At 55.4% G+C, this 9,440-nt stretch overlaps 1 long non-coding RNA gene across 1 annotated transcript; it reads right to left on the bottom strand.

The window, feature by feature from the left end:
* Positions 1-1,588: 1,588 nt before the first annotated feature.
* LOC148773998 (uncharacterized) lies at positions 1,589-6,580 on the bottom strand. Its single transcript, XR_016036119.1, has 3 exons — positions 6,500-6,580; positions 2,447-2,691; positions 1,589-2,054 (listed from the first exon to the last, which is right to left on the bottom strand). It is a non-coding gene; the product is annotated as an uncharacterized LOC148773998 (long non-coding RNA).
* Between the last annotated feature and the right edge of the window lie 2,860 nt (positions 6,581-9,440).

The raw sequence follows: 9,440 nt of genomic DNA, 5'->3' as shown, positions 1-9,440 counted from the left end.
CCACCTGAGCCGGCAGGAAGGGGTCCCTCACTTGAGCCCTGCCAAGAGCTGGTCCTTGATCTAGCCTCTCTGCCTCTGCTCCCTCTGTTTCTGCTTCTCTGTATCACCATCCCTCTCCCTGAGGCTTTGGCTGCCAGCACCACCCCATCACACCCAGAGCACTAGGCTGGCCAAGGGAGAGTGGGGCTCATGTTTCAGGTTAAAAAGGCCAGGCTAGCAGAGATGGTGCTCCTGGGCAACTCCTAGGGATGGCAGAACCTGGATGGATCCTGCTGGGTCTAGAGCAAGTGAGAAGGGCACTGGCAACATAGTCCAACATGTAGCAGTGCCTCAGGTCACCGAGATGATCGTGGGCCCGGATTTCTGCCTCAGACACTGGGTAGTAAAGGCAGAGGCCTTGGGGGTAGTACCAAATGGCAGGAAGTGCCAGATTAGGGGCCTCCAGTGGTCAAGTTTACACCCTGGCTCCACCCTGGCCCTATGTCTTAACTGTGCCTCAGCTTTCTCAACTGTGGAATGGGCAAGATAACAGTAATACTGGCCTGGTGGGTGGCTGAGAAGATGGACAAGATCAAGCTTTCGGGGTACTCTGGGAGCAGAGCTCAATCCATACTTGTGTTAACTGGGAAAGGCTTAGTGAGGCCAGCTAATGGTTCACAAGTTCTGTCCTCAATACATCTGTGTTTGGGTGGAACTTCAGAAATACTTGGAGTAGACAAGGGGAAGGTGCTTTCTGGGAGTTCGGGGCACAGGGCTTTCCTGGGGTTCTTACAGGGTAAGCAGACCCTGGACTACCCTGGTCCTGCTCTGACCACCGCACAACCCCTGCTCATCTGGGTCTGCTCTTCCGCCTCCTCTCCCCCTTTGCCCACCAAAGGGGCGTGGGTGGGTGTTGATGTTGTCAGGGGCAGTCACAGAGTAATAGATATTCCCTGGCAAGGAGACCCAGAGGAACTCCCAGCTTTCCAGCACCACCCCTACCTCTCCCATCACCCGCACACAGCAGTACCCGCGGCCGCTAAGATCTGCCAGGTCTCACTCTAGGCTCTGACACTTGAGGAGTCGGGGGTGGTAGGGGGCTCCGTCACCCACAGGGCGTGAAGGGCCGCGGGCTTCATCAGCTCCCTGGCTTGCTCACCTGCCTCAGTCTCCCTCCGCAGCGGGCAGCTCTCCAAGCCCGGTTTGGCGGGTGGGAAACAGGCACCGCGGGCAGCAGCGGCCCTGAGCTGACAGGGTGCAGAGCGACCGCCAGGCACACCCCGCCCCCGCCCCGGCAGTTTCGCCCCCAGCAGCGGCCGCCGCGCACACGCCCCCGCAGGCGCGTCTACCGCGCCCCGGGCCCCGCCCCGCCTGGCCCCCGGGAGGCCTTTCTCAGCTGCGGGCGGAGGCGTCCGCCCCGTCACGTGACTCGGGCCCGGCTATAAAAGACCCGGCTCTATTCCCGGGTCGGGCCGCCACCTGGAGGCTGGAGTGGCGCCGCCTCCTGGGCCGAGGCGGCGCCCTCTCGCCCTTAGCTGCTGGCTCAGTCCTCGAGAGGCACAGAGACTCGGGCACGCCCATTTCATGGATGGCGTAACCGAGAGCCCGGGCGAGAGTGTTGTCCAAGGCACCTCAACCAGCTCCCTGTCTGGGAAGACAGGGGGCTGGATGGGGGATGCCAGATGGAGACGGAAAGTCACAGAAACCTAGAAAAGAAATGAATGGCACACAGTGGCTGTTGTGATGAAAAATAGAGCAAGTTACGGAAAACAAAGACAAGATTACAGAGATAAGTAGAAATTTGTCGTTATTGCACGGATAATTTCATCTCCTCAGTCCGACCTACACTCCACACGGTCATTGCATCTTAAAAACTGTCTTACTGGAAGGCACAATCAGGGCAGGCTTCCTGGAGAAGGTGGCTGTGTGGTGGTGGCAGAGCAGTCACGGCCTCAAGACCCCGAGATCATTTTACCTTGGTACCAGGATGAGGGATCCCAGGCTCCTGACCAAGCTTCACCCAGGGATTGCCATCAACGCTTGGCAAGGCTGTAAGCAGAGGCGATGAGCAGTGCCTGGTGAGAAGTGGTTAGGCCAGTTGGACCAGCAGAGCCTGAGCAAGGTACCTGCACAGCCGGCACCTTCCATTCTGACTCCTCCAGGAATCTGAGAGGCACTGGGGCGCCAGGAGAGCCCTTTCAACTCACCCACCATCCCCAACCCCCCCACGCTCTACCTCAAGGCCACTGCTCAGGTTATGCTTTGCTCTTAAAATGCCATTCCATTAAGCTCTTAACCGTCTAACAGGACCCCATGCAAAAGGTCCTCCTCTAGATTTCTGTCTCTGAGGAGGGCCTCTACTTCCTATGAGCTCTGCCTTCACCTCCATCCCACTACTGGCGCGGTTCAGGGTCTTTCCTGGGGCGCTGACCACATGTACAGAGGCTCCACAGTAGGAAGAACTCACATGCCACTTCCACACTAACTGGCTGTGTGACCTTGAGCAAGTGCCAGCCATCTCGGAGCCTCAGTTTCCTCATTTGTAAAATCCAGAGCCCTTGAGGCTGCTCTGAGGATGGATTGAAATGTTGGTTGCAGAGTGTCCAGACCTGTGCCCAGCACTGGAAACAGGCAGCTGGGCTGTTCGTGTCTGTCTCCCCAGGCTCTGAGCTCCCTAGGCAGGCATATGCCTCCTCGTCAACGTCCAGCAGCCTGCAGTGGAAAGAGTCAGGTTGACATGGAGGAGCCTCCCCAGGGAGCTGAGGCTCACCCTTAGGCTACTTGCCCACCCTTCCACTTTCACATGCCTTGGCCTTGCCTCTGCCCATAGGCTTCTGCAGGCACAGGCTGCGGCCATCTTGGCCACAGTGGCTAGGCAGGTGGCCAGGCTACTGGGCAGGACTTGGACAGCAGGATGGTGAGCCGTTGGGGCTAGAAACACAGCCGGTTCCCAGGCCAGCCCCTCAGGATCTGTGGGCACCAGGCGGTCATCCCAGGGCAATAGAACGAGGAGTTCCAGAAGAAGGCTGAAATTTCCGGATGGGGGTGACATTTGGGTCAGAGGCTGGGATATATAATTTAAACCCTCAGGTTCAGGCCATGTGAGACCCTTTACACCCTCACTCTAGACAGGAAGAGGGGGCATGAAGACTCCGGCCAGGCTATATCCAGGTGCTCTAAGTTGCCCCAGATGGGCACTGGAAGGGGGGCCTCAGATCACAGGGATATCTGAGGACCCTGCTTGGGAGCCTTGCAAAGAAGATGAACTAGACTTTCAACTTCAGGAGGAGGATCTGGTGGCTTCAGACACAGGGGCACCTGGTAGTTAAACCTGGGCCACAGGCTTCTGGGTTTCCCTCCCAGCTCAGCCTTCTCTGCTTGTTTGACAGCTGGTCAGGTGGCTCAACTTCTCTGAAACATGATGAAGGATGTTAAGAGCTCCAGCTTTCAGTGGCCGTGAGGGTTAACTGACCCAGTGAGGGTAAGGAGGAGGCCACAGACATCCCTGTCCCATCTCTCCCCACTCCTCAGGTCCACAGGAGGACCTGCTGGGAGCGTGGACAGGTTCCCACAATCCTACAGTTCTACCCTGATACTTTCTTCTCTTTATCCCTTGGCTAGGAGCCTCACTCAGGCACCATGGTGAGTCCCCTGATTGCTTTCTAATTGCTTCCACCTAGATAGACTAAGCATTCTGAGCCCACCCCACAGATGAGAAAACTGAGGCTCTGGTGCATCCCTGGCCAAGGCCACACAAGGCCAGGGTTGTTGGAAGAGACTGAGGCAGCAGTCCAAGGCCTTGCCTGTCCACATGTCCTGTAAAAAGGTTCCTGCCCCTTCCCTAGACAAAGGCTGGATGGTGTGGTGGGAGACAGCTCTGCTGCCCTCCAGTTGGTTCTGAGAGGGGCAGATTCAGGACAGTTTCTCAGGAAACTGGAACAGGGGCAGCTGTTTTGTCTGGCCTGGCTGAGCCCAGATGGCAACCGGGACTTTGGCCAGTATCCCCACCAGAGGAAGGGATGGAGTCCAGCATGATTTTGGGGGCTGGGCACCTGTTTTTCTCTGCCTGGCCCAGATGTCAGATGTGAGAGGCCACCTTCTTGGGTGACTGCCCTTCAGGGTTCCCTCTTCCCTTCCATGTGCCTGTGGGGTTCCAGTCCACAGTGCAGCCCAGGGCCCTGAGCCTGAGCCTCCCAAAAAGGGCCTATCCTTATAGGTGGTTTTAGAAGGCAGTGGCTGAGCTCAGGAGGCCCAAGTCTGAGACCAGGAGTCTCCTGGCCACTGGGAGCTGGTTTCTTGCAGTGTGACCTTGGACTGTCATCTCCCCTCTCTGGTTTCATCTTCCTTATCTCTCATTGGGGTTGTTAATACCCCTCAGAGGGTCAGGGAATGTAGACAGAGGAGGTCTAGCACTGGGCTTAGGTCAGAGTGAACTCTCAATAGATTACTGCTATTTTTGTTATATGATTTAATATTACTAGGATGTGTTTAGGGATGGGAGGGGAAGCCTACATGGCCTGAAGTCCTCTGCATAAAACCTAAGGCTGTGAGACTTCCCTCGTGGTCCAGTGGCTAAGAGTCTGCACCTCCAATGCAGGGGGCCCAGGTTCAATCCCTGGTCAGGGAACTAGATCCTACATGCCACAACTAAAAGTTCCCACATGCCACACCTTAGACCCAGTGCAGCCAAATAAATAAACAAATTAAAGCGAAAGTGTTAGTCGCTCAGTCATGTCTGACTCTCTGTGACCCCATGGACTGTAGTCTGCCAGGCTTCTCTGTCCACAGAATTCTCCAGGCAAGTATGCTGGAGTGGGTTGCCATTTCCTACTCCAGGGGATCTTCCCAACCCAGGGATCGAACCTGAGTCTCCCGCACTGTGGGCAGATTCTTTACCATCTTAAACAAGTAAATATACATATATATATGAAACCTAAGGCTCTTAGAAGCTTAATACAACCATCTCATCTAACTCCCCATTAACTTCCCATCGTATAGATGGGAGACTAAGGTCCCAAGAGGCCAAGTAACTTGCCTAGGTAACCAGCACAGACTCCAACAGAGCCTGGAATAGAACCTAATTCATTCATTCCCTCCAGCAATTGTTTAGCAAGCACCTACTGTGTGCCTGAGCCTGTACTAGAGCTGAAGAAGCAAGGATGGCTCCACCGCAGGGTGCCCCTGGCCTGGGCCAGAAAGGACAAGGAGGAATTCCTTCTCAGACAGTGGTGAGGAGGCAGAAGAGGCACACACAGCTGGAGCAAAGACAATGTCCAAGACCAATCCTAGGTACATCGAGGTGAGCCTGGAAGGCTGGAGCATGGGGTGCACAGGGGACCCTAGGGGTCAGTGGGGGATTCACATTCTCAGGGGTCTTGGATGCCATGCAAGGGCAGGACCTACATTTGGGCCCTGTGCTGAAGATAATGGGAAATGAAGATTTGGGAAAGGCACTTTCCAGACAGAAACTGGAGGTGAGAAGATTGGGAAGACAGGCATCCTAGGTAGAGAAAAGGGCAGGGATCTGGAGGAGGCCCGGCTGCAGTAAGCACCTTTAAATGAGTGAGTAAGTGCAGCATGGCCTTTATCACTCATGCTGCCCTGTGGGTCCAGAACGGTGAGGATCAGAGTACCCTACCCCCTCCTGCTGACGGCGCCTGTAGGGCAGGGGTGGAGACATAGAGCCACGCAGAGCCCTCCACGCACCCCCCCCCCGCCCACCCCTCCCCTGCTGCTGCCAGGCTGGTGACAGCCTGCTCCCTGAGCACAAGGTTTGCCCACATGAAAGGGCACACAGGTGTGGGTCCAGGGAGACTTCTCCGATCTTTGCCCTTCTGACCTTTGCTCTGTGAGCTTGGAGGTGCAGCCCTGAGCGCTGAGTTTCTGGGACTCTGAGCAACAGATTTAGGGGTGAGAGTGTGGGTGTGTGTATGGGGTTCCTGCACCACCTCAAACACCCTTCCTTTCTTTCACTATTTGTTTTGGAACCTTTGCCTATGGGTCTCTGGGCTCCCTGGTGTCGTGGTTCTGGCATGTGACCTTCTTGGTGCCTGGAGGGTTGAGCTTGTATGTCTTTCTTCTTTCCCTAGCCGTAGGGCCACATCCCCTTGAGCCTATGTCCTTTCCTCCTGAGCCCTCTTCCTACCTCCACACACATGACTGCCAGCCCATGAGGGTCAGGCACACTGTAGGTGCTTAGTGAAGACTGGCTTTCCCGGGGTGGTACCCAAAGCCCAAGCAGTGCTCAGCAGCATCTGTTCATTGCACCTGTTGGCTTCCTCTGGGTCTCCACAGGGCAATGGGGCCGGGGCAGGAGACCTTTCCCCAAGGAAGTCAGGGTGGCTGGGGTTGGCCTGAGCCTCTGGGGCTCCCTGTCCTGTACCCCAGCCTTGGAAGCCCTCCTGTGGATCCAGGGACACCCAGCCCTGTCATGGGGAGAAAGATACATTAGGTGGGGGGGGATGTGCCCAGAAGAATCAGGAGCAGCAATACACGATGAAGCAGCTCAGGGTAGACCCACCTCTGCTGATGCCCGAGAGTGTCCATAGCATTCAGACGCAGGATCCTCTCTGCAACCCCAAGCCTGACTCTTGGAGTCTCCACCTCTTGCTGCTTTAAGATGAGGAAGTCTGGGGTGGGAAATCACCATTAGTTCCTCCTTCATCACCCTGCAATTGCTGACGTGGTTGATTGGACAAGGACGTGTGAGAGGCCTGGAGCGTGGGAGAGCCAGAGGGTGCAAGTGCACACGGTGTAGAGTGGAAGGTCAGACTCCAGCCAAGCAAGGGTGCGCGACCTCCAGAGATGGCTCAGGCTCAGGCTCCAGGTTTGCCCTTGAGGCACCATCATTCCCAGCCACCACCCCAATGGCCAGCAACTGTCCTCATAAAATCAAGGCCTGGGTGTCAGGGGAGGAGGGAAAGGGGACAGGGGCTAGGAGGACAAGGATGGAGAATGTACTTTGGGTCCTCAGCCTCCTTCACATTCTGGCTTCACACTGTGTCCAGGAGGCCCTGGAGAGCTCTCCACAAATTCTCCTGGCTCCCCAGAGTAGTCTTTGCCCCCGGGCCTGGGCAGAGGTGGATCTCTGGAGACTGTGGGGATCCTGAACTCTTGGAGCCTGCACTCAGAGGTCAGCCTCCTTGGAAGGGTCTCCTTCCCAAAGAACTCAATCTTCATCTACGTCTAATAGTGGCCAGCAGGTGTGGGGCTGCCCAAGGTCACTGAATGGGCAGCAACGTAAAACTTGACAATGGTTTCCCCCGCCCAGTGCCACAGAGCTCTGCTGGAAGGTAATTATAGATGGTCTGGGATGGCTGACTCTGCCCACAACCCAGAGCTCAGCAGGCCCAGAGGCCTCAGGGCTGCACAGAACCTCTGCCTGGCCCATCGGACTCTGCCCCAGGCCTTCAGTTTCAGGGCATCCCAAGTCCCCAGCCCTCCACCAGCCTTGATGCCTACCAATCTTAGAAGAGGGCCCCTAGGAGGTAAACGTGAACTTGGTCTCCGATTAGAATCATAACAGGAACAATAACTCCAACCCTCGCATATCAAGTATTCACTACCTACCAGGCCCTGAACTAACCCTTGATGTTTATTAACTCACAATCTTTCCACAAAGCCTTTATGATGTGGGGACCATCATTAGCCCCATTTTACGGGAGAGGAAACTGAGGCCCACAGAGGCAAAATGACATGCCGATTCTCACACAGCTACAATGCGGCCAGACTGAGCCTCACATCCCAGACTACTCTGAATTCCAGGCCAGAGCTCATAGCCCCTAGGCCAGGCTACCGCTAAAGTCACAGGAGCAGTTGGGGCTGGGGGAGCAGTTGGGGCTGGGGGAGCAGTTGGTAACTGGTCTGGGTGAAGTCAGATGAGCAATGGGTGTGGAGGTGTTGGCTGCTAACAGGGCGAGGACATGACACCCCTTCCGGAGGCTAGTTCCCCAGCAGTGAAGGCTTGTGCAGACCTTTCTATGTGGCCTCACAGGGTGGATGTGCAAGAGGCAATGAGAGGCTGAGGGAACCCGGGTAGGCACACACAGGCTGCCCCACCATCAGCTCTCTGGGCCCTTCCCCTTCCCTGGAAACCTGCCCAGGTTCTCCCAACCCAAAGGGAGCATCCTGCCTGGCCCCACCTGCTCTGGCTCCAACAACGTTCCTTCCTGACAACCTGGGAAGCTGTGTGAGGGAGGGGCTCATGCAGGAATTGCGTCTGGTACCCCTATGTGCCCCTTGCATTGCCCCAGGCCCAATGGGGATGCCTGAGTCTGCGGGACTTCATAGAAGGCCGGGCCCCACCTCCTGCAGCACAAAGCACCACCCTCTGGGTCCTTGCCAAGATTTATCTCTGGAACTTGCCTCTGAAAACTCTTGGTTCTTGCTGACTGGTGAGGGCAGATCTGTGCCTGGGTTCAGGATCTCAGTCCACAGTGCCCAGAAGTTCTCTTGCGCATCTAACTTCTCACTTACTGTCTGTCATTCTTTTCTAGTCTCTTTTCCTTGTTCCCTTTCTGGTTCTTGCAAATGCAGTAGTAAAGAGTCCCTGGGTTCATATCTCCATCTCCACAAATAACTAAGGCAGAAATGACTTCTGTCCTGACCTTAGTAGTCAACAAAGAACCACAGGACTTCCAGTGGTTAAGACTTTGCCTTCCAATGCAGGGGGTGTGGGTTCGATCCCTGGTTGGAGACCTAAGATCCCACATGCCTTGGGGCAAAAAAAAAAAAATAATCAAAACAACAAAGGCTTTAAAAATGGTCCACATTAAAAAAACAAACAAACAAAAAAAAGAACAACCTTAAACAAAACAGTGAAACTTCAGAACTTTATTGGGTCCCTACTCTGTGCTGAGAGTAGAGGAGAGGTGAAAGGAGGGGCTGACAAATTGTGACATGGGCTACTGTGTCCCCCTCTGTACTGGTGGCTGATATTACCAATTGATCACAGCATTTCTGAGCCTGGAGGGATACAGCTCAAATCCTTAACACAGCTCTAGGGAACCCTTGGCAACCAGCTGGAATCAACACATACGCTGAAATCCATTTACCCTCCCTCCTTTCTGGAGCCCACCTCCTGCCAAGGATTGAGGCCAAGGTCAGGCCTTGGGCAAAGCTGTCCCTGTCCTGTCCCACCTCTCACAGTCTGTGCCCTGATTTCCTTGTCCTCGTTCTCAGCACCTGACACAGGCTGGGGAGAGGGCAGACAGGATCATCTGTCTTTGCATCTCAGCTTCCTCTGAGGCTGTGATGGCCTGGTTAGGGACTTGGCCCCAAAGTGGTGCAGTGCCTTTGTATGGAAGGCATGTGGGCCACTAAGTGTCAGTACCTTCCAAGGCCACCTCCATCAGGGGCCCAAGACCCTCCCCAGAAACACATCTTTTCAGAGATGCTCTGGAGTCCAGAAAGTCCCCTGGCCTGGTCTCCTGCTCCCAAGGTGCTCACTGTGCATTCTTTCC

The sequence above is a fragment of the Moschus berezovskii genome, chromosome 24 (assembly GCF_049115385.1).
Source record: "Moschus berezovskii isolate FMDL1 chromosome 24, NW_MosBer_1.0, whole genome shotgun sequence".
NCBI lineage: Eukaryota > Metazoa > Chordata > Mammalia > Artiodactyla > Moschidae > Moschus > Moschus berezovskii.
This window is presented reverse-complemented; position numbering and strand designations above follow the sequence as displayed.